At 39.1% G+C, this 23,464-nt stretch overlaps 1 long non-coding RNA gene across 3 annotated transcripts; it reads right to left on the bottom strand.

Moving 5' to 3' along the window:
* Positions 1-2,219: 2,219 nt before the first annotated feature.
* On the bottom strand, positions 2,220-21,960 carry LOC124267069. Of its 3 annotated transcripts, none has more exons than XR_006895942.1 (5): positions 21,921-21,960; positions 18,038-18,133; positions 15,467-15,585; positions 4,842-4,892; positions 2,220-2,552 (listed from the first exon to the last, which is right to left on the bottom strand). It is a non-coding gene; the product is annotated as an uncharacterized LOC124267069 (long non-coding RNA). The 3 variants fall into 3 exon arrangements; XR_006895943.1 differs by lacking the exon at positions 21,921-21,960 and adding an exon at positions 20,425-20,483 and having other exon boundaries at positions 18,011-18,133; XR_006895941.1 differs by lacking the exon at positions 21,921-21,960 and adding an exon at positions 20,425-20,483.
* Between the last annotated feature and the right edge of the window lie 1,504 nt (positions 21,961-23,464).

Raw genomic sequence — 23,464 nt, 5'->3', positions numbered from 1 at the left:
ATTCACTTTTATTTCTTTTTTTGTATTCTTGAAAAAATACAACCAGAGGATACGTAAAACAAGAAATAGAATTAGTCTGGTCTAAACTTGAAATATAGGTGTGCTTATACAGTATGCATGAGAAGCAATGTATACTGGACACCTTTAGCACAGTTTACTAAAGGTAAAAGATGCAAATGTGTTCTGTGATTCTTAAGATATCAGAAGTTTAAACATTTGGGACATCTTTGAAATAGTGTGAAATGAGAGGTAGTTGGTTATGATGCCTCTATCAGTATCATACCAGTCACATCCCAATCAAGGGCATCAACTGTATATATTTGCATTGGGGTAGGGAGTCAAATCAATGCCTGTGGCGTCACATAAGTTTATGCAGCTGAACATAGACAAGCATGTGCAAGGTGAACATGTCACAGTGGACATTTTCTGTCCAAGTATAGACATCCATCAAATCCTGGTGTTAGTTGTTTGTGTATTCAGAAATGTTGTAGAGCATCAGCTGACCAGATAAAAACTGACCATTGTCCGATTTCCCCATAAAATTACAAAAGGAAATGAGTTTTGTTAAAGATGTTTTATTACTAAAATACAGAGCAGCCTGTCTTGAAATGGGATAGGCTAGAAGAATACCATGAAATGTAATTACATGTGTATATGTAGTACCAAACTCATTAAGTTGGTTCACACACATATCTTTATGTCTGTTGAAAAGACTCTTACAAACAATTGAAGTAATGCCATTGGCTCACCAACATTAAATGTGTAAATAAGTGGAGGTTACATGTATATGGCATTGAACATTACACCCATCATATTTGTGAAAATATAAACTAGTAAACAAACCAAGGTAGCTATTTGAAAATATTTTCATAAACAGAAGCATCCCCTACACCCCATTCCTTAAAGTATTTTCAAGTGTTACAGGAATAATTTAAAACCATACAACCGATTAAAATCCAACAATAACCAAGTCTATGATATAAATACAAGTATTACAGTCACATTTCACAATCATCTTGGGGGAGGGGTGTGGTGTGTGTGTGTGTGTGTGTGTGTGTGTGTGTGTGTGTGTGTGTGTGTGTGTGTGTGTTAGCCTATAGCTAGTGGTTAAAATGTTCGCGCCTATAATGTTCGCTCATCACCCCGAACACCCTGTTTTGATTCCCCACATGGGTACAGCCCATTTCTGGTGTCCCCTGTCGTGATATTGCTGGAATATTGCTAAAAGTGGTGTAAAACCATACTCACTCTCAATCACCTCAAATGTCACCTTCGATGTTGACATAGCACTAACATTAAACATGGCAGTAATTATAACCAGACATGAAAATAAGGAATACCTTGCATCATATATGAGTAATAATAAGTGAAACATGTTTTACAGCCACATGAACACTGACATCAACTTTAATGATCATGACCAAAACCTTCAAAGAACAGGGTATCCATTTGAAAGAAGAAGGCACATGTCATGTTTAATTATGCATGTGTGAATTCCTTCTTAGAACCTGTGTTGTCTTGTGACATGAACATTTTACCAAAACAATTCCCCAGGACTAATGAAGAATAATCTCATTAATCTTTTTGTGTTGTAGTCATTACGGAAACAACACTGTTTCACTGGGCTGCACATCTTGTTTATAAATTATTACCTTTATCAAATGATTTGGTATGAACTCATGATAGGTAACTACATTTCACAAAATGTCCTCCAGAAACAAAATATGGCGAAATCTGGAGCAACAAAAACTGACAAAGCTGAATATTTCAAGATGGGGTAATTTTCTTTTTTCTAAGACTAACAGCATACACATTAAATATTTAGATGTAACATCACATGTCAGACATCATTCACATATCATGAATTACACATATAAATCTTTCTTCGTTCTGGCAAAGGGCAACAGTTTTACATGCCTTCCATGGCAGACATGCAGAGACTTAGTTGCCAGTATGTGCAGCCTTAATTAAGTACTAACTATCACAAAAGTAATATAACAGCCAGTATCATGAAATACAAGAAATATGGCATAACTTTACTATTCCATTGTTTACTACATGCCACATATACTAATATCAAACCATCAAACTATATCAAATCATACTTATAAATCACATTGTCATGCAGTGTAAAAAAAATGTCACTGAAAAGGTGGTCTAATTGTTCAGCAGGACAATAAGCACAAATGGGTAACAGAAAAGCACAAAATGTTTGTGTGGGAAAATTAATGGAAACTTCTGTTCTGCTGGCAAAATAAATAAAAATTCTTGCTGAGACTATTTTACTGCTTCAAAACAGAAGTTCCTTAATTTGTCTCTATTATGGAGGTGTTACTCAGCTGACATCAGAATGTCAGAACAATTATCAAAATACATCAAACAAATCAGTAAACTGCATAATGAATGCACTTGAATCATTCCTGTAGTCCATCAAGATAACTGTCATCACTTGTCATCTACAGTGATGGGGACACCTCTTCCTGGTACTTGGTCAGCATCATATTCTGTTGATTTGCATTCCGGTTAACCTCTCGAGGTAATATGTGGCTGCTCTGAATTACAAAAAGATAGAAGTGTTTTTATTTGTATTGAACAATCTCTATGGATAACAAATTCTTTTTTATTTTATAAGTGTGACGTTTTGATAAGATTCTTGTACCATTGTGAACGAATGCTTGGACAAGGTGAACTACCATACATGTATATCATGTACCTGCATCACAATATTTGGTCATAGTTGGGCAACTGTGTTATACATCAACCGAGATACATTAACTCAGTTAATGTTTCATGCTTGTTAAAAAATAGCAACAGTCAGTTTCAATGAGATAATAATAGCATTAGCAAGCTAATTTCCTTTTGGCAGTACAAACTTAAGTCCAACAAAAATCACAAGGGAGAGGAGTTTGATGATTTTTATGGAGAAGCATGTACAATCTGAGTAACTTAAAATTTATGTACAAAGGAAGTGACCTCCCTCCCAAGTACAAATACAATTATGCCCCCCCTCCCCTCCAGATTAATTTGTATATTTATAATTTAAATATAATTATGTACAAAATTGCTGCCCCGCCCGGGTACATGTGTACAAAATTCACGACTACCCCTACCTCCCAGAAGAAAACGGGTGACCCCTCCCCTTAAAATCATCACCACCCCCACCCATCAAAAGAGTGAAATCAATCAATCAATCAATCAATCAATCAATCAATCAATCAATCAATCAAAATAAATAAATAAATAAATAAATAAATAAATAAATAAATAAATAAATAAATAAATAAACATCTGTGCATAAAACAAGCACCACCCTCTATTTCTACCAATTAATTTTGTCTGAAATAAAATTCTCAACTCTTTCCAAAAAATAACCTTTATGATTTGATAGAGCAAGCATTTAACATTTCAAAAACGAAAACATCATTGAATTTTGATTAGGATAATTGCCTATATTAAAAACAGGTGTTTTGAAAAGTGAAAGTAATAATTGATTGTTGTGTGGCCTATACATTTGTTATTTATTGTGAATGGATGAAAGTTTGTAAACTCAGATTTAGGAAAAAGTTACAGTCAAACTAAAAAAAGGCAAATTTTAAAATGCATTAAAAGTTGCTTTACAAACAAAACAAACAGATTTTAGCTGTAATTATCAGTATCCGGCAAGGGGAAGTGTTTATTCAATACAATAAACTCAAAATCATAAAACATTTATTCCAAAATCTTATTAATATGGCCTTTTTCAGTTTTGTCAATTAGCAATCTGAATTGTTGGAAAAATGTCTGAATCTTTGACATTCGGGTTCTTCCTGATTATGCGTAATTAAAGCTTACTTGATGTGTAAATGTCATCTTGGTATATAACAGAATTGTTATTCTTAGTCAAAACGTAATTCAATTGTGTAGTTTGAGCAGGAGAGGAATAATTATTTTGGGTAAAATTTCAGTCCAATCACATTTTAATCAACATATTCTTTCATAAAGAATAGAAAAGAATAAAATAAAATAAAATATAATAAAATAAAAAAAATAAAAATAAAATAAAATTAAAAAAATAAAAAAAAAATAAAAAAAAAATAAAATAAATAAATAAATAAATAAATAAAAATGTAACAAAAGCCATAAATAATGAACGTTCCTTAAATGGACATTACATTACCCTAACTTTTCTGAAGCATCACATCTTATTTTCAAAATAGGGTGGTGCTTAATTAATGCACAGGGTATAAATAAATAAGTAAAATGAATAAATACATGCACGCACCTTACACGCATCGCACACGCACACACACACACACACACACATACATAAATACATAAATAAAAATAAAATAAAATAAATATAAAAACAATGTAACAAAAGCCATAAATAATGAACGTTCCCTTAAACAGACATTACATATCCACTGTTTCTATTCTGCACCAAGATGTAACATGTTGCATCATTACACTGTTACAAAACAAAACATTCATGTTTCTTTTACAAATGTTTCAAGACTGATCTCATTTTGAGTGCAATAGATATGCAGTTAGCTGCCCTTCTTGTTCAAAATTTCAAGATCACAAAATGAGGCCTATAGCTCCAGTTCTTTTTACAGTTTGTACCTTCTAGTATCCCCCACATACACATCTTCATGAGTATCACAAATATTCTTCAATGTATGTACAAATGTAGCATTTATCAACTGACACAATAAACCATTTCAGAAAAATGAATGACGGAGAAAATGCCATATCTGAAGCCAAATGAGAAACTGACACAACCTCATACTTAGCATTTGCATACCAAATTATGATTCATCTTGAGTTTATTAGTCCCATATACTATACCCATCAGCTAATACCTTTCTTGGTGTCATCACATCTACTCTTGTTTGGAGTCTGTTCTCCCCTTCCTAAAAAATAAAATTATTTATCACCAAGTGCAAACATGTTCCTTTAGCATAAAGCAATGCTTACCATTATAATACATTTGTATTTCTTAAAAGTTTCTCAAATTGTAATAACCTTTTTGTCATGGGTTTCTCCTTCTTTTGCATCTGGCAATGAGTCTGTTAAGACAATACATGTGAAAAAATATGATATTTTGCCTACTTTGGTACAAATCCAGGCATCAGCAATGTTTTCATTTCAGGGTACATATAAGAGTGAGTAGGTGAGTTTAGTTTTACGCCACACTCAGCACTATTCCAGCTATATGGCAGCGGTCTCTGAATAATCGAGTCTGTACAAGACAACCCAATGATCAACAGCATGAGCATCGATCTACCCAATTGGGATAAGATGACGTGTCAACCAAGTCAGCAAACCTGACCACCTGATCCTGTTAGTCGCCTCTTACGACAAGCATGGGTTACTGAAGATCAACTCTAACCCGTATCTTCATGGGTTCATATAAGAGTGGATCATTGTAAATGGTTAAAAATGTATTGTTTCTTTGTTGGCTCTAGAAATTGCTAAATATCAACAAATGCTTCATCACACACTCTAAACGAATTACCTCTTGCATTTAGGCACTATATACTATCCATACCTGTGCTGACCATGAACTTGTTTAAACAGTTATGATTTTATTTACCACTAAGTTACCATCAACCAATGTTCATCCAGTGACATAAAAATCAGTCGAGTGCAATTTTCTGTTATTAGAAATTTACCTATGACCCTGTCATAATTTTGTGGTTGTTTTTTTTGTTTTGGTGTGTGTGTGTGTGTGTGTGTGTGTTTGTTTGTGTGTTAGTTATATTCCTATTTGAAATCGATGGCAGTAACACATTCTTTAAATAAAACAACTATTTGACACAATCCAGCTTGATCATATAACCTTGGGAACATTGATAAGAAAGGTTACTGTCATAAAAACATTAGCCCTCTCAAAAGTAGTACATATTTTAAGCTCATTGCCTAATCCTCCAGATGGCTTTAGCAAGTTTCTTGAAAAGATATTTTTCAAATTCATTTGGAATGGTAATAATGATAAAATAAAAAGAAAGGCTGAAGGGGGACTGGGTATGGTTGATATAAAAACATTTATTGAAGTTCTAAAATTATCCACTCTTAGACAATAATTACTGCAAAAAATTATCCGACAATAATCCTTTTAATATACCTTATAATGATATCTTCAAGTATGGAGCATTTCTCTTCCATTGAAAACCCTTATTGGAAAGATGTTTAAAAGCATGGAACAATTATTGCAAAAAAGGTTAATGCTGATTCTGACAATACTGATAACATTCTTGCACAACCATTATGGCTCAATCATAATCATAAAAACACTTATATTAGACACTGGGCGGATAAGGGTTTATTGACAGTAAAAGATGTATGTGATGAGCATGGATTTATGCCTTTTGATAAGTTAAAGATACAATACATAATAAGAGGGACACTATTAGACTATAACTATCTACTTCAAATCTGACCTGATATTTGGAAAAATGTTATTAAAAATACAGTTATCATTCCTTCCTACAATTCATACATCAATGTGTACCAATGAATTGAAATTCTTATAATAGATTGTATATTTATATACTTATCCTATCTCACGGTATGCACCATCTCTCTCTTCTACGACCATGTGTGGAAACGTGCTGTCAGCTAAGCTGAGTCAAATCTAACTGGCCTCTGACCCACCCTGACCTCTGCTTTCACCCCGACAACAATGCCTGTCAATCATCCATCAAAGCGTGCGGTTCGCCTAAATGATCACATGACCACCTCTATTTGTCATTCTCGTCTTGGAGCTTCCAGTAATCTGTGATTTGGGGCAGGTCGGGTGGGTCCTAACGCGTGAGATAGGACAAGTATATAAATATACAATTTATTATAAAATTTTCAAATTGTTAAACTTATCCTATCTCACGGTATGCATAATCCCACGGTTGGTAGGCGGGTCGCAGATTACCCGGTTACTACTACCACCGGGAAAACGCATAACTCAAGGAGGCAAGGAGAAAGCACCAACTCCCAATATGCAAACTCCAAACTTGAGATGTTTTTGTTGTTGTTTTTTTTGTTTTTTTTTCAGGTAACCCCTTGGCTTACACAGCACAAAAACTCTAAGGAGTGGGCGCTCCCGAGTTAATGTGGTTTTCAGCCCCAACTTTTGACAAGCAAAAGGACGCAGTTTGGCAAGTAGGCTCAGCCGCCCCGCGATTTATCAGGTGACCCCAGTGAATTAAAGTCGAGGACCTTAATCTGGACAGTCCCTGCTTCGAAACTATCCCCCACAGACACACGCTGGAAGGCGGTGAAAGAAGGAATAGCCCGGTTGCTCAACTAGTTTAACGTTCAGTACCAATCTCCCTAACTTACCAAAGGTGAGAAAGGACTTAGGAGCAGAACGCTTTGAAAACCATACAGGTAATCGGGATCAACACTTCACTGACGTGATTGCTCAAAGAGCAGAGGTCAGTAAGCGGAATGTCGACCATCTCTACATGTAGTACAGGACTTGCCTCATAGTCTTCTCGCCATGGTGTGACAGTACCAACACGTCCTAGTTCTCTAGGTGAGAAGGGTCTAGACCCAGGTCAAAAAGTACCAAGATATGGATAACATCGATATGTTTTATTATGTACAGAGCAGAGCCGACCGAAGAAGGATTGCTTTATCTGTGAGCGCGGGCCGAAGACAGTTGCTGTGCCAGAACCAAGGGGCCGAATTGATGTAGTCCTTCCACATCTGTCAGTGACAGGTCCCGTAGGTAGTGTGAGGAGAACACAGTATCTGATCTCCAAAAACAGCCCTCCATGATGGACTGAAGGGAACAGTTCCTGTGAAGAGCCATGGTTGATGCAAGAGCTCGGGTCTCATGAGGCTTGGCCGCTGCTGGCGGAGGTAGGTCAGCAAAGGTATAGGCACGCAGGATCGTAGTTCTCATCCAAAAAGCCAAGGTAGTACGGGAGACTTCCGAAGTCGAGGCAGTAGATATAGGGATGAACAGTCTCTTACGTAGTCTTCGACGATCCTGCGAGGCAGCTAGATAAATCCTCAATGCTCAAACTGGGCATAAGGAAAGATCTTCTGTGTCTTCTGGTCCCAAGATGGTAGACAATGGTGGGATCGTAAAGATCCAGCTGTCCTGGTAACTGATTCTTGGCCAGGAAATCCCACCGCAGACCAAGGAAAACTTTCGCATGTCTAGTCTTTTCAAATCGTACTTGAGACACATCCAGAGCATGCAACTCAGAGATACGGGCCGCTGTAGCCAAGGCCAAGAGAAAGAAGGTCTTGAAGGAGATATGTTCAAAGTCTTTATCCTTCAAAGGTTCATATTCAGCCGAACTGAGATGAGCAAGTACAACAGAGAGATCCCAAGCTGGAGGCCGGAACTTCTGGGATTGATCAGCCAATTTGAAAGACTTTAGGAGAGACTGGAGTTCAGGAACAGTGGAAATCTTCACACCCGAGGCTGTAGCAATAACTGTGTTAAGAGCAGCCAGATAGGTAGATAAAGTTGATCCTTTAAGTTTCCTGGAGGTCCGGAGATGTTGAAGATATTCTGCCACCATCATCTGGGGGATGCCGTAGTAGGAGACAAGATGCCCTTCTTCCTGCAATAAGCTTCAAAACTTTTCCACTTGTCATCGTAGAGTGACCTGGTAGAAGAACGATGAGCTGTAGTGATGGCAGTGGCAACACGTAAAGAATAACCCTTAGCCGTTAATGATTGATGTAGATGCGCCAGGCGTGCAGATGGAGCGTCAGCAGAGACCAATGGAGTTGATCGGAGTGTGGATGAACCAATAGATCGGGTCGATTGGGGAGCGGCACGGGGATCTGGTTCAGCTAAGTCTTGAAGATTTACTAACCAACTTCTGGCCGGCCAGTAGGGCGCGACCAAAAGCAGAGTTATCCTTCGAGTTGTATGCAATTTCACCAGAATGCGAGGAAGAAGGGCCACTGGCGGAAACGCGTAAGCGTTCAGATCTTCCCACGGAATGGCCAGAGTATCCAGGTCCCAAGCTAGAAGGTCCGGTAGTGGTGACACAAACCGAGGTAGCTGATGATTGAACCTCGTGGCGAAGAGATCTACTGTTGGAAACGTCATTGGAAGGCAAAGAGTCTGAAACACCTGGGGATGTAATTTCCATTCCGTTGGAGAGGGACGACTCGGTCGACTCGGGAATGTGGTTGGCCCGCACCAAGATTTTGAGAGAATCCACCAGGTTGAAGAATCTTTGTGTCCACCGTAGAAGCCGTGGAGACCCTGTTGACCCCATTCTGTTGATATGCCACACCACTGCTGCGTTGTCCGATCTGACCATGAGAGAGGTTGATTGTAGAACATCCTGCCAGTGACTGATTGCTAGAATCACTGCCCTGAACTCCAGAGAAGCGCGATCTTCGGAAGACCACAGCCCTGCCACTTGTAGATTGAGAAGGTGAGCTCCCCACCCCGTGTTGCGACGCATCCACATACAGGTGGTGAGATGGAACAAACGGCTCTAAACAGACTCCGTTGCAGACATTCAATTCTATCATCCACCACTGTAGATAAGGACGAAGCTCCAGAGGTAGACTGATCAAAGCACCGGGATTCCCCACTCTGATGTAAGGTGCTAGAAATAGCTGTAACGGACGAAGTTGTAGCTGACCCCTCAGGGTCAACGCCTGAGCCGACGTCAAGAGGCCTAGAAGTTCCTGCCATTGACGGAGCGTCCTGGCTTGCGCTAGAGCTATGGAGACCAACCGCTGTATCTTGCAGAAACGATCCCTCGGGACAAACAGTCTGTTGACCTGTGTGTCGAAAACAGCTCCGATGAATTGAAGTTGGCGCGTTGGGACTAGTTCCGATTTCTGCAGATTGATTAACCATCCTAATTGGCGAAGAAGCTGTATCGCAAACTGCATGTGACGAAGCAGAAGGGCATGATGGTTCTGTGCCTGAATGCAGTCGTCGATGTAGGCTTCGAACACTATCCTCTTGCAATGAAGAAAACTGGTGATAGGTTTCGTTACCCGTGTAAACAGCCACGGGGCTGAAGAAATTCCAAACGGGAGAACACGCCATTGATAGTGGATGTCCTCGAAGATGAACCGAAGGAATTTGCGATGCGCCGGGAATATCGGGATGTGGAGGTAGGCATCCTGAAGATCCAAACTGACCATGTAGTCTCCCGGCTTGATAATTGTCTTGAGGAGTGCCACCAATATCATGCGAAAATTAGGCGGGGGCTGCAGAAATTTCTCGTTGAAAGTCTTCATGTTGAAGATTAATCTCAGTTTGTCCGAATCCTTCTTGGGCACCAGAAAGATTGGAGAATAGAACCCTGGATTGGTCGGGGCCGGACCCAGGGATTCGATCGCAAGTTTCTTGAGTAAAGTGTCTATCGTTGATCACAGAACAGCCGATTGTTGTGCGGGATACGTTCTGCAATCCGGAAGTATTGTGAGCGGAGGTTTCCCGATGACTGGTAACTGGAATCCCTTGGTTAACATGGACAGGACGTAAGGGTCTCCCAAAATTGTCCAATTGGGAGCATAGGTCCCAAGTTGGCCTCCTACTGGGGAAATCTGAATGGGTACGACTGAAGGTGGAAGTTCCCAGTAGCCTTTCAATGTCAACAAGTCATTGCCTATCACATCTCTGTGAGGTGGGCTGGTCGGTAGTGGAAGTTGATCGTGGAGCAGTGGCAGTTCTTCACCAGGGTGGGCGAAACAGGTCCGTTCTGAATCTGTCCTCCCAGGATGATAATTGTAACAGTCCTCTTTGCCTCATAGCCGTGACATAGGAGAAGAAATGAGCCAAGAGATCTAGGATGGTTTGGAATTGTTCCTGCAATAACACCATAGCCGCTCGGATGTATGCTTGCTGATGGGTTGTAGCATGTGCGACAGACATGGCCACCGCTTCAGTAGTTGTCTACATTAAGTTCAATGGAGCCATAATCTTCCTTATGGACGCATCTAAATGTATCAGTTAACGGTCTTTGACCAGAAAGGGCGAATAAGCTCTCTGTTTCGTCCCCAACAGCATGATATCATCATCTACTGGAGCAGAGGCAATCATAGATGACAATCCATGTACATGAGCCGATGCCAAGTTGAAGCGAGGCGCAGCAAAACTATCTTTAATCTTCCTCAAATTAGCAAAAGCCTCATCCAGGGGCGCCAGTCAGCTCAGTGATGCATCCTTCGCGGTTGGGGAGGAGATATGAAGATAGAACCAAAGTCTCCAGTCTTCATATCAAAACTGGATAAAATGTCATCCTTCGAAGTACTACGCTGTAACAGGAGATGACACTGGCTCCTGATGCTGTATAGCTGATGCTACCGCCAACACAAAGGCATCAAAGTCCATAGGTTGAGACGTTGCCCCCTCAGACACCGGATTCCAGGAAACCGGCAAAACAGATCTCGCCGTCGAAACTGTAGCAGAAGGAACTGATGAAATTGTAGCAGCCCCAGAGGGAAGATGAGGTATGTCGAGCAGCGAGGATGAACATGCAGCTGATTGAGTCATGCCCACATGAGATGATGGCACTTGTGTGGTAAACGCTGAAACCTGAGGAAGCTTTGAACCATGAACCACTCCAGTAGCTTGAGACCGTACCGCACCAGTAAGCGTTGAGCCAGGTTGCCCATGAGTGAAAGTCGCACCAGGAATCCCAGGAGTGAGCGTTGATCCAATAACACTATGAGTAAGCGCCAAACCAGGATGTCCGTGAGCAAGCGCTGAATTAAAAGCAGCATGATGAAGCGTCGAACTAGTAGGGAGCGTCGAACCGGAAACACCGGGAGTAAACGCCGAACCAGGAGAAAGCGTCGAACGCTGAACACCGGGAGTCCTAGGAAGGGGTGCCGAACCGTGAATACCATGAGCAAGCGCCAAGCCAAGACAAACATTAGTGAGTGCCAAACCGGGAATCCTGGGAGGAAGCGCCGAACTGGGGGCACCATAAAGAAGCGTCGAACCAGATGCAAGCGTCAAACCAGGACCACTGGGAGGAAACGCAAAACCATGAAGCACCGAACCCGGAGTAAACACCGAACCAGGAATACCAGGGTTAAGCGCCAAACCAGGAGGAAGCGCCGAACCGGGAAAACAAGGGTTAAGCGCCGAACCAGGAGGAAGCGCCGAACCGGGAATACCAGGGGTAAGCGTCGCACCGGGAGGAAGCGCCAAACTGGTAGTAAGCGCCAAATCCATCCAAAGCGCCACACTGGAAGAGAGCGGCGCTCTGAGTAGCCACGTGGGATCCGTGACAAGCGGCTCTCTGCCCGTATATAACTGTCCTAATGAGAGCGTCACTCCCGAGGTAAGCGCCGCTCTGGTTGAAAGCGCCGCACTGCCTGTAACCGTCACTTGTGATGTAATAGTATGAGTAGTCGCCACCTCCGACCCATTAGGGCGTTGAGTCACATTTACCAACAAGGATGGCCATGGTTGTATGTCAGATGTAGACAAAACAACAATACATGGAGGTGACGAATCTTCCAAAGTAATAGGACTAGACGAATGGGGTCAGAACAGTTGAAGCACATTCTCGTTCAGATAAGAGTCCGATGACTCGTCCAGAAAATCTTCTTTAGAAGATATGGATTTAGAACGTATTGCAGATTTTATTCGGCGATCTAATTTAGAACACTTCGGCTCCGATGGACCTTCCGATGGATTCCTCCGATCTCTATCTGCCTTGCGCCTGCTAGCTACCCGACGATAATCTGAGAATGCATCGTCGTCCATGTTAGCACATAAACTACAACGTTTAGACCAATCGCATCGTTCATGGCAATCCACGCAAGAGTTATGAGGGTCCGCTGCCGAATAGTTACTATTGCATCTATCACAATGTTTGCGTTTCTTTGAAGCGTGACGATTTGCTTTCCCCATAGTAGAAAACACAAACAAAAAACTCTCTTAACCACAACACACGTCCACACAGAGTGGCGACAAGAAAGAGAATGACAAGTAGAGGTGGTCATGTGATCGTTTAGGCGAGCCGCACGCTTTGATGGATGATTGACAGGCATTGATGTTGGGGTGAAGGCAGAGGTCAGGGCGGGTCAGAGGCCAGTTAGATTTGACTCAACTTAGCTGACAGCACGTTTCCACACATGGTCGTAGAAGAGAGAGATGGTGCATACCGTGAGATAGGATAAGTTTAAAATATATATTAAAGCTCTCAAAGGGTTCAAGATTACTTAATGACAAGTGTATTTCTAAAAATGACAAACTTGAGATTTGTACTAAATGGGAAATGATATTCAATGATTGTGAATTTGATTGGCACAAAATTTTCAACTTCTATTGACATGTATTGAAAGATGTTAAACTTCTTCATTTTCAATACACATTTCTGCAAATATTTATTTATACTAAAATATAATTATTGAAAATGAACCTGACTGACAATGATTTGTCTACCGTTAGTTTGCAATGATGTTTCTGAGAGCATTTGTTGTGCTTATTAGGACTGTTGTGAAAGCATAAAATTCTGGAATGATCTCGGAATCAATCAATAACTATTTACCATGAAAAATAAACATTACAAAATATTTGATTTGGTTTGGTACATTACATAATGATGTATTACTAAATCAAATCATTATCTCTGCCAGAAAACATATCAATTTATGTAAATATAAAAAATCAATTCCAAAATTAATTAAATATAAAATGGCATCAAAAGAGATATTTTCTGTTCAAAATTTTATTTTCAAGGGAAACAATGAAATTGATAAATTCAGTCTTAAGTCTTAAATGGAATTCACTCATCCCAATATTCAGCAACAAATTATAATTACATCTTTACACCTTTTCTGTGTTTGTTGTTACTGTATACCTTTGACTATGGGTACAAATAAGAACATACATAAAAAAACATGGAAATGTTAAGATACAATATGAATACACTTTGTCAAACTGATTTTCAATCATAGCTTTTGTGCAAAGAGTAACAAGAGGGCACAGAAATCTACATCCTTTTCCCTTTCAATGGTGCATAAAATCACCAGAAGTGTAAACATAAGAGAACATACCATTAATCCTAAGGTTTATGCCCGGACTGTCGACAACAAGAAATAATCCGTCCAGATTACTTGTCGACAGTCCGGGAAAAGGGAGGTGATGTTCTACATGAGTGACTTCACTCCAAGTGTTCTCGAATTTAACAAACCAATTAAAACAGTGTGATATATATAGTAGACAATATATTTATTCAGTCAATATAACAACAGGCATGTATCATATGTCACACAATATAACATATTTGTATATTTATTTCATAAAGCTCCCACAATATATTTGTGTGTGTGTTTTATATAAATAAGTGATTTCTGCAGGTGTATAAGTAATAAATATATAAAAGATGAGTCCAGTTATTTCTTCTTGCCAAAAATCCTTTATATCTGCACTAAAGTAATCTGAATGTTCAGCCAAGATGAAGCAACTCTGACACATGGTCTGTGTAATCCAAATCAGTAAGTATGTCGGCAAGAAGGTCGGCCTTCACGGATCGAATCCCAGCATCGATGATTCGGTAGCGACGTCTACGGACGGGATCTCTCTGCTGTACTTGGATCTGCTGAATTTTAACTTCAGTAGCTGATTGTTCTTTTTGTAGCATTCGCACAACCTCAAATACATTCGGATCTGTCTTCATGGCATACTTGTTGATTTTGTTGTGCCAACCTTTCAAATTATTGTTAGTTCTGTGTCCATCATTTTCAAAATGATTCCAAGTTGGTAATGGTAATCCTTCCACTCACATAACGTAAAACAACAGTTTGTTTTTGCAACCTTAATTCTCTTGCAAATTGTTAAAACGACATTCTCTTTAATCAACTTAATTCATTTACTCATGATACGAGCATAGCTGTAGCCACCATAGCCACTTGCAAACCACTAAGCAAACATTCTCTTTCATTAATTAACACCGTCACGGTATGTTGACCACGCGTTGTCGACACTCCGGGTTTTTTGTTTTGTCGACGGTTAGGAACATACTATTTTTCATTTGTCGACAGATCGGGCTGACACCAATCCTAAAGCATATGAGCACAAGTTACCTTATAATGACTACACCGAAATCTTTCACTCACTCCCTACTCTTAAAGCTTTCAATACCTTGTAATGCCATGAATTAGAAATGGTACCCTGGTAGTTTTCAGTGACTGAGTTTTGCATTTGACAGCAAAGACTGAAATAATAAATTCATAATAATAATAATCATAATAATGTAGCATTCATCAGTCCTTTAATGTTTGTATGATGCTGCACCTTTCTTTTTAATTGACTCTGCATTATAATTAACATCCCAGACTACTCCAGCTGTACCATAAACTAGTTTACCAAGACTGACTACCTCCTGGTCACCTGACTCAACATAGGGATTTTTTCCTGGGGATCTATTTTCACCTATATAGATACAGCACTGTTGTATGACATGGGATAACAGATGTGCCCACTTGCCTAACTAAATGCTAAATCTAAAAAGTCAACAGTGCCCCTGCATACAGTTCAGATTGCTCCTCTTCACAGCAAGAATAGGCATCAACTGAATTCCAAGCTTTTCCTCAATAAACTGTTGATCTGGACTGGGGGGCAACCAAACATGGGATGGTATGGTGAACAACCTGTAAACATATGAAGTTATTTATACACACAAACATTTGTTTTTAATGCCATAATATAAATAACAAGAAGACAAAGTCATCAATATCCCCCGCAATGGCAAAATACTCTTCATGATTATGTCTGCGAGTTATGATTATGTCAAATATTTAGGTGTGTATATAGAAAAGTGGAAGGAGAGTATTGAAAGCTTTTTAAAGCTCTGCTCCAGAAAATGGCACTATCACCAATTTCAGTCTATGTCAAACTTGTTGCCATGGAAATGCCCCAAATAGTTATTTCAGAATTCCAAAACTACCAAAAGGCACCAGTACACCACCAGATCTATCTATGTGCCAAGTTTGGTGAAGAAATAGTGAACGGTTTTAGAGTTCAGCTCCGGAAAAGAGCACAACCACCAATTCCAGGCTAAGTCGAACATGTTGCCATGGAAATGCCAAAAATATTTTATTCAGAATTCCAAAACTACCAAAAGGCACCAGTACACCACCAGACCAATCTATGTGCCAAGTTTGGTAAAGAAATAGTGAACGGTTTTAGAGTTCCACTCCGGAAAAATGTACTACCACCAATTTCAGGCTAAGTCAAAACTTGTTGCCATGGAAACGCCAAAAATATTTTATTCAGAATTCCAAAACTACCAAAAGGCACCAGTACACCACCAGATCTATCTATGTGCCAAGTTTGGTGAAGAAATATTGAACGGTTTTAGAGTTCTGCTCCGGAGAGGACAAATGTGCACGGATGGATAGACGGACGGACGGACACATGCACGGACGGAGTCCATTTTAATACCCCCCGCAAAACGCGTTGCGGGGGATAATAACTGCATCCATGTGTTGATGTTTTCTGAGTAACCATGAAGGGATGCACAAAATAGACACAGATGTTGAGATTTAACTTAAAAATGCCTTATTTGACAATTGAGGTTAAAATGTAACATCAAAACAGAAAAGTCTAACTACAGTATATAACATTGCCAAAAAGGAGCATACCTGTTAAGGTGTCATGACAGAAAGATGTGAACTGTCAAATACATTGATTCACTCAATGGAAAAATAACAAATACATCTTCAGCCATGCATGTGCAAATGAAACTAGCAAAATATCTCTATAATCCTAACAAAAGTGGGGTCAATTGTCTGATTGTGACTATGGCATATAGTGTTCATGAATTACTACCAGTTTGTGGTGGTACCAACGGTTCACAGAAAGCTGAGCTTATATTGCCTGACCAGTGAGTGGGAACCTGCAAGTCCAATACGTCTGTTCTGTGTTTGTGGCTCTGCCCTAACGTTGATATGTTCCAACTTACACCAACAATAATTTCCTTCATATCAAGCATCAGGAAGATGCCTTTACATCTGTGACTTTAATCATGGACATAACCTTTATAGATTACATATCATATTTCAGATCCCATATATATTATTTGTTATTTATCTCCTACTCTTCCCTGATATTAGGGATGGTGAGTTAAGACTTATGACAATCATTGTTCCCATTTCAATGCATAATTGGTAGTGTTGGGAATTGGTTAAAATTTATCATTGGTCCATTACAACCGATCAATCATCGAAAATAATTGGTTAGGATCATTTATCAAATGTTCCTGTTACCTTTGTTAATGCACAAAATAATTTACAAAAAAACCCCATGTAGTTCTTTGGGTTTTGGTGTAAATTGCACAAAATGCATTTTCATATTTCACATATTTAAAGGATGGCTAGTATGTGAGGAACATATATTTCCAGGAGTCTTTAAAATAAATTCAATCATGACTTGGAACAAGCTTGTAGTGCTTATGAAATGTAAATATAATGACTCAGACAAACCAACCTTGTGAAAAAATATTGTTAATGCAAACAAGTGTTCCACAACTGCTTGTGTTCGATTATGAGAAAACATTTTCCATTGCTTGGTCATTTAGTCACTGCGACCAATCTTCGATTATTTCAATTAATCAGACCACCACTAATAATTGGATGACTGCTCACTTAAACTCAAAGCCTGGTCACATTGCGGTATTCTTCGATTTCCCCATCCATACTCAAGGTAGATCCTATGTAGTTGATCCACAAAGTCAATGGTATGTTGCCCCACTGGTGTTTTTTATATCAGGTTTCAAATTTGCTTCATTAGGAAATTTGGGATAACAATTGCCTGTCACCCTGCTTATCAATAAACTCCTGTATGGATTCCTAAGAATTTTTCAGCATAATACCGGTTTATCAATGTTCTTATATTTTCGGAATTTCGGATCCTGAACCCAAAAAACGCTGTGTAAATTTGTGGATATGACATTATGAAGTCCAGACTGAGGAATCACTATTTTCCTGTCCCCATCAATAATTTCCAGTCTGTATTTTCCATGGACAGGGTTGTGGATTTCTTTCAAAGGTAAATCAAACTTCTTCATTTTCTTACAAAAATGATAAAACTTGACAGTCTTACTTTTCTGGGGAATGTCACCTCCTTCAAGTTTTAATCTATGACAGTCGTGATGTCATTTGAAATAACACCAATGCTTCTATTTCTTGAAGGTTGTGCCTGAAATGCATCAAAATCCATCATTAGGTTCAATTGTACCTCATATCTCACATTATGTGATTAATGTTAATAATGTTATATAATTTATTGAGTCATCTTACAAAAGTTATTAACAAATGTATACAATTCAAAAGGTACACACAAGGACCCTCTTTATTCTATCTGGAGTGTTATTCCACACAAAAAATGAAAAGAATAAGACAAACCAAACTGAGGTAAAACATATTTTAATGTGGTTGCCTCATCAGCATTAAGATTACTCTTTAGAGTTTATTTGGGTAAACATACTGACAGTATGGTACAATGAACATATCACTGCACAATAGATTAAATAACATAATAAACACATATGAAACACATAAACAGTCACTGAACACTATATTAATGCACACCAGTATTAACATACCATATCAAGATGTAATCACACCCAAATAGTTCAGCTGCTGCCTATTCTTAATATGTGGCTGATTATGAATTAGGGCAAATGAGACACTAACATGACTAACAATTATCTTCAAACTAAGAAACAAAGGCTAGGTTCTGTACGTACTGTTAGGATGGATTACTTGTTGAAGTGGTAGTACATCTCAGTGATGTATTAATGGTAATCATAATAATTATAAAGCCTTTTAAAATGGAAAAGAAACATATATTATCCAAGTCCTTCAAATTCTTTCTTCAATATACATAATAATTGTCAAAACATATCACATTATTTAGGTGATAAACAGCTGGTGTTTCCTTTTCATATATTTTGCTGTAATCTTCAGGTTATTATAAATATGAAATATGAAATGGATACTTACATGCACTTACATGTTGCATGAAATATCACTAAACTACTTAAGTCAATAATGCCTTGTCTTCCTATTTGATGTTTATATGTGCACTTATGACCCTTCTGCAGCTGCCCTTAAACGTACAGAAAGGTCTTAATGTTGACAAAAATGGAGACATCTGCACTAGGCAAATCTGTGATTTATGTACTGTATGTGTACATGTGAGTGAGTGAGTGAATTTAGTTTTATGCCGCATTTAGCAATATTCCAGCAATATCACGGCAGGGGACACCAGAAATGGGCTTCATCCATGTGGGGAATTGAACCTGGGAAGTGAACACTTTAACCAGTGGGCTACCCCATGCCCTGTATATGTACATGTCACTTAAAAAATATGTCACTTAAAAAAATTTAAAAAGAATTGGATGAAGCTTCAATACTTTTCCCTGTCCTACATGTCTATATGGCACAAGATACAGAGAAATTTGTTACACTGAAAGACCTGTAAGAGATAAATTATGTCTATTTCATTAATGTTTTGCAAAATGTGTTTCTGCATTAATAAAGAATGTTTTATAATCATACAGATACCATGGGAGTTTATTCATTTGTCACAAAAGAAGAGTGTCATGGGATAATTTCATGCAACATCATATTTCGAATGACAGAAAATCTTTAAACTTCAAAACTAGTAACTATGCAACTTCCTGTTCATTAATGGTCAGTTGTTTGCCTTCCTCTGCTGACATCATCAAATCATAGCAGAGTCTGCTACATTAATAGAATATGGTTTTGATACTCATGACCTGATGTGATTGAGATAGTTTAAAACTGCTTCAAAACACACTCCTGCATTGTTCATATTGTTAAACAAACAACTGTCCAGGTTTGATCAACCATTTATGAGAGGCCTAACACCAGTGTCTGATCTTTAATTTATCCCCAAAGTCAATTGTGTAAGCATCTTTGATGTAGGCTGGTGACATAAGTGGAGAGGAATCAGAAACATTGTTCAAAGTTAGAAAGCACAGAATTCAGTCCAGAAATTGGCCAGGGTCACACTAAACAGCTTTAAAGACCTGACATATGTAAGGCTGAATAATGAATTTTGCCAGAAAGTATAAAGTAAGGGGTTGAAATATGCCTAGCAATGTGAAACACTGACCAAAGAACCCTACTGCCTGTTAAAGCCAAGAAATTGAAATGTAAACAGATGAAAGCTCTTTGAGACCACAGCATGAAACGAATTACACGAGTCTATCAATTCATCAAGCTAAGACTTTGAAATACTTCCATGAAATAAAAAATTTTCAGTTTGCTGTTTTGAGAATGCTAGACTTGCCAATTTCAATTGCCAATGAAAAAAATCCAGATAACTTATGAAGTTTATTGGTTACCCTGCCCAAAAGTGATTATTATTCATATATCTAATGGATGAGGGTGACAGAGTAATGGAATTTGAGATACAGCCTTCACTGGACTGGGGCACTTAAATGTACTGTATGTACCTACATGTTCAAGTACCACAACTTGTTCAAGGTGGTAGAGGATATCAAGGTGAAAGGAGGGTGCACACACTGCCAACATCAGACCGACTTGTTGAAACACAACATTGGATGTGAAGGCTTCTGATTCTGCTGTATGTGCAAAGATACACCTCCCCAGTCACCATCAGTCATTCTCCAAGCTGAAAATAGTGTCAAGATCATATTAAATGTTAAATCATAAAGACCATAACAGCCATGAGACAGTTTTTGAGAAACTAAATAATTGTTTGAAAGTCATGAGAGAAAAAAGTTTATTCATATGCAAAAAGGGTGAAACAGAAAGAATGGATCATATGCAACACTGTTCACTTAAAATAAGAGGGTTTGTGACATATTGTGCCATCAGCAGTGAACACATTTCATACTCACAATACTCATATCATATGACTTTACACACAGACAAATTGTGTCAGTGGTGACTTTATCCTAATTTGTTGTCAATTCATCGGTTTCAACAAATTTAGAAGCCAGGTAACCATTACCATGTGGGCTCTTGTCACTGTTAGACTACAAATCAAAGCTACATTCAAATCAAGGCCACTAAAACAATCCATTCAACTCAAGCAGCCCTAACTTCACTCCCTTAAATTAGTCTCTATAACAATGCCAACTTGTATCCATGGTGAAACATAAATAGGAAAGCATATACATGTAAAGTATGAATTACTAAAATGTGCACTCATCTTTACATGTTGCACAAAATCAAATGTTTTCCCATTAACTTCCAAAGCAACATTAAAAACAACCAGGCTGTTAACATCCAATACATGTAGTACATATAGCCTCAGACCACTTTACTATCTACAGTGACATGCCATGGCCAGAGCACCATAATTAATATCAGTCCTAGGCTGTCCTCCTGTGGTATGCTGACCAACCTACTACTTCTCACTTACCCAGCAAAATATCAGTCTGGATCGAGCATTTTGCTGTATCAACTGTCAACAACGGTCACTGGAATTTTCGAGCTGAAATACACTAAACAGCCTTGAACTTAGGGTCAAATCATGAAAGGTTGGAGTCAATAGCATGTGCAGATTGAGGACAAAAACAAATGGCAATAAAGTAAAATGTCTGATCTTTCATTTAAGCTGTCACAAGTCACCCTGAATACATTAGCACAGACAAATCAGTGCATTTAAACAAGGCACTACATTCTCCTATTTTCCTTCCGGGTCATGGTAAAACTTAGAGGAGTAATACAGGAGGGTGAAAAGCGCCGACCCCAGTTTCGCACCAAAATATAATCTACTTGAAAATATCTCTGCACACATTCTGCAGAAGCCATCAGGTTAAAAAGAAGTAGCTACACATTGAAAAAATATGGTTAGTTTTAATTACTGGATGAATGCACATTTGAACAACATAAAATCATCCAATCACTGCTGTCATTTGATTTAGTCATCACTGAAGGCTCTCTACGATGCTTTAAAATAAAAAGGCAGAGCAAAACCAACATACATTTCATTTCCTACCAGTCCCCTGGGGTGCTTGGGGCTGGATGAAGCTGTGCTGGGCAGCTGGCAGAACCTCTGTGGCGCACACTGACCGTCCGCCTTGACGCGCCGAGGAAGCGGCCCAGCTTGGCTGAAATGGGAGAGAGAGTGAATGAAATTTTCAGTCTAGAGGGGGTTGTACATGGTCAAAGGGATCAGGAGGGGCCTCTGCACCAGCCAAAAACAGCCAAGAGGGTGCAGGGAGGGGCCAAGACATCATTGTGCATTTAAGGTTTTTCTGTGCACTTAGGACAGCTATAGCACACCTTAAGTGCACAGAAAAGCCTTAAATGCACAATGGACCTTTTTAAAAAAGGCAGAGCAAAACCAACATGCATTTCATTTCCTACCAGTCCCCTGGGGTGCTTGGGGCTGGATGAAGCTGTGCTGGGCAGCTGGCAGAACCTCTGTGGCGCACACTGACCGTCCGCCTTGACGCGCCGAGGAAGCGGCCCAGCTTGGCTGAAATGGGAGAGAGAGTGAATGAAATTTTCAGTCTAGAGGGGGTTGTACATGGTCAAAGGGATCAGGAGGGGCCTCTGCACTTGCCAAAAACAGCCAAGAGGGTGCAGGGAGGGGCCAAGACATCATTGTGCATTTAAGGTTTTTCTGTGCACTTAAGGACAGCTATAGCACACCTTAAGTGCACAGAAAAGCCTTAAATGCACAATGGACCTTTTTTAAAAAAGGCAGAGCAAAACCAACATGCATTTCATTTCCTACCAGTCCCCTGGGGTGCCTGGGGCTGGATGAAGCTGTGCTGGGCAGCTGGCAGAACCTCTGTGGTGCACACTGACTGTCCGCCTTGACGCGCCAAGGAAGCGGCCCAGCTTGGCTGAAATGGGAGAGAGAGTGAATGACATTTTCAGTCTAGAGGTGTTGGACATGGTCAAAGGGATCAGGGTCAAAGGGGTGTTGAAAATGCCATGAAAATGATTTTATATAATTACTTTAGAGGGAAGTTAAGTTGAAAATAATTGAAAGTGATTTTAACTGCCAATCAGTAAACTCTTAAGACTTGCCAAAGTGCCAAAACACCCTGGCAGTATGGTATCATTGGAGGGATATACTTTGCCAGACATTTAAACTGGCCGAGGTGTTGACATGGTGTTTCTTTTTTTTATCCTTAATATATTTATCTGCACCTTCACACCAGAAACTAGTAATTTTACCATTTAAAGGGATTCCTCAGATACTTCAGATACACGACCCAAATTCCAGAAATATTTGTTGCCATGCTAGGTTACCCTGGGATATAAATCTCAAATATTTTTTTCAAAGTTTCTAGTGCCCTGATAGCCATGGAAAGGTAGCATTACTTTGGCCTGCCTGGGTAACCTTTACTTCCTTCATTAGACGCCCTATTAGAGCTGACGCTATTGAAATACGTGGAGATAGTTTAATTAGATCTGGCAATATGTACGTACATATGTATTGTATAAGTATTTAGTTGGTTGACAAGAGATGTTATTGTGTTTGGTTGGAGAGTTATGAAAAGTCAGGACTGAG

This window comes from Haliotis rubra, unplaced genomic scaffold (genome assembly GCF_003918875.1).
Source record: "Haliotis rubra isolate DU_JTF1 unplaced genomic scaffold, ASM391887v1 Scf13, whole genome shotgun sequence".
In the NCBI taxonomy this organism is placed as follows: Eukaryota; Metazoa; Mollusca; class Gastropoda; order Lepetellida; family Haliotidae; genus Haliotis; species Haliotis rubra.
Note: the sequence above shows the minus strand (reverse complement) of the source record. Positions and strands in the feature narration are given on the sequence as shown.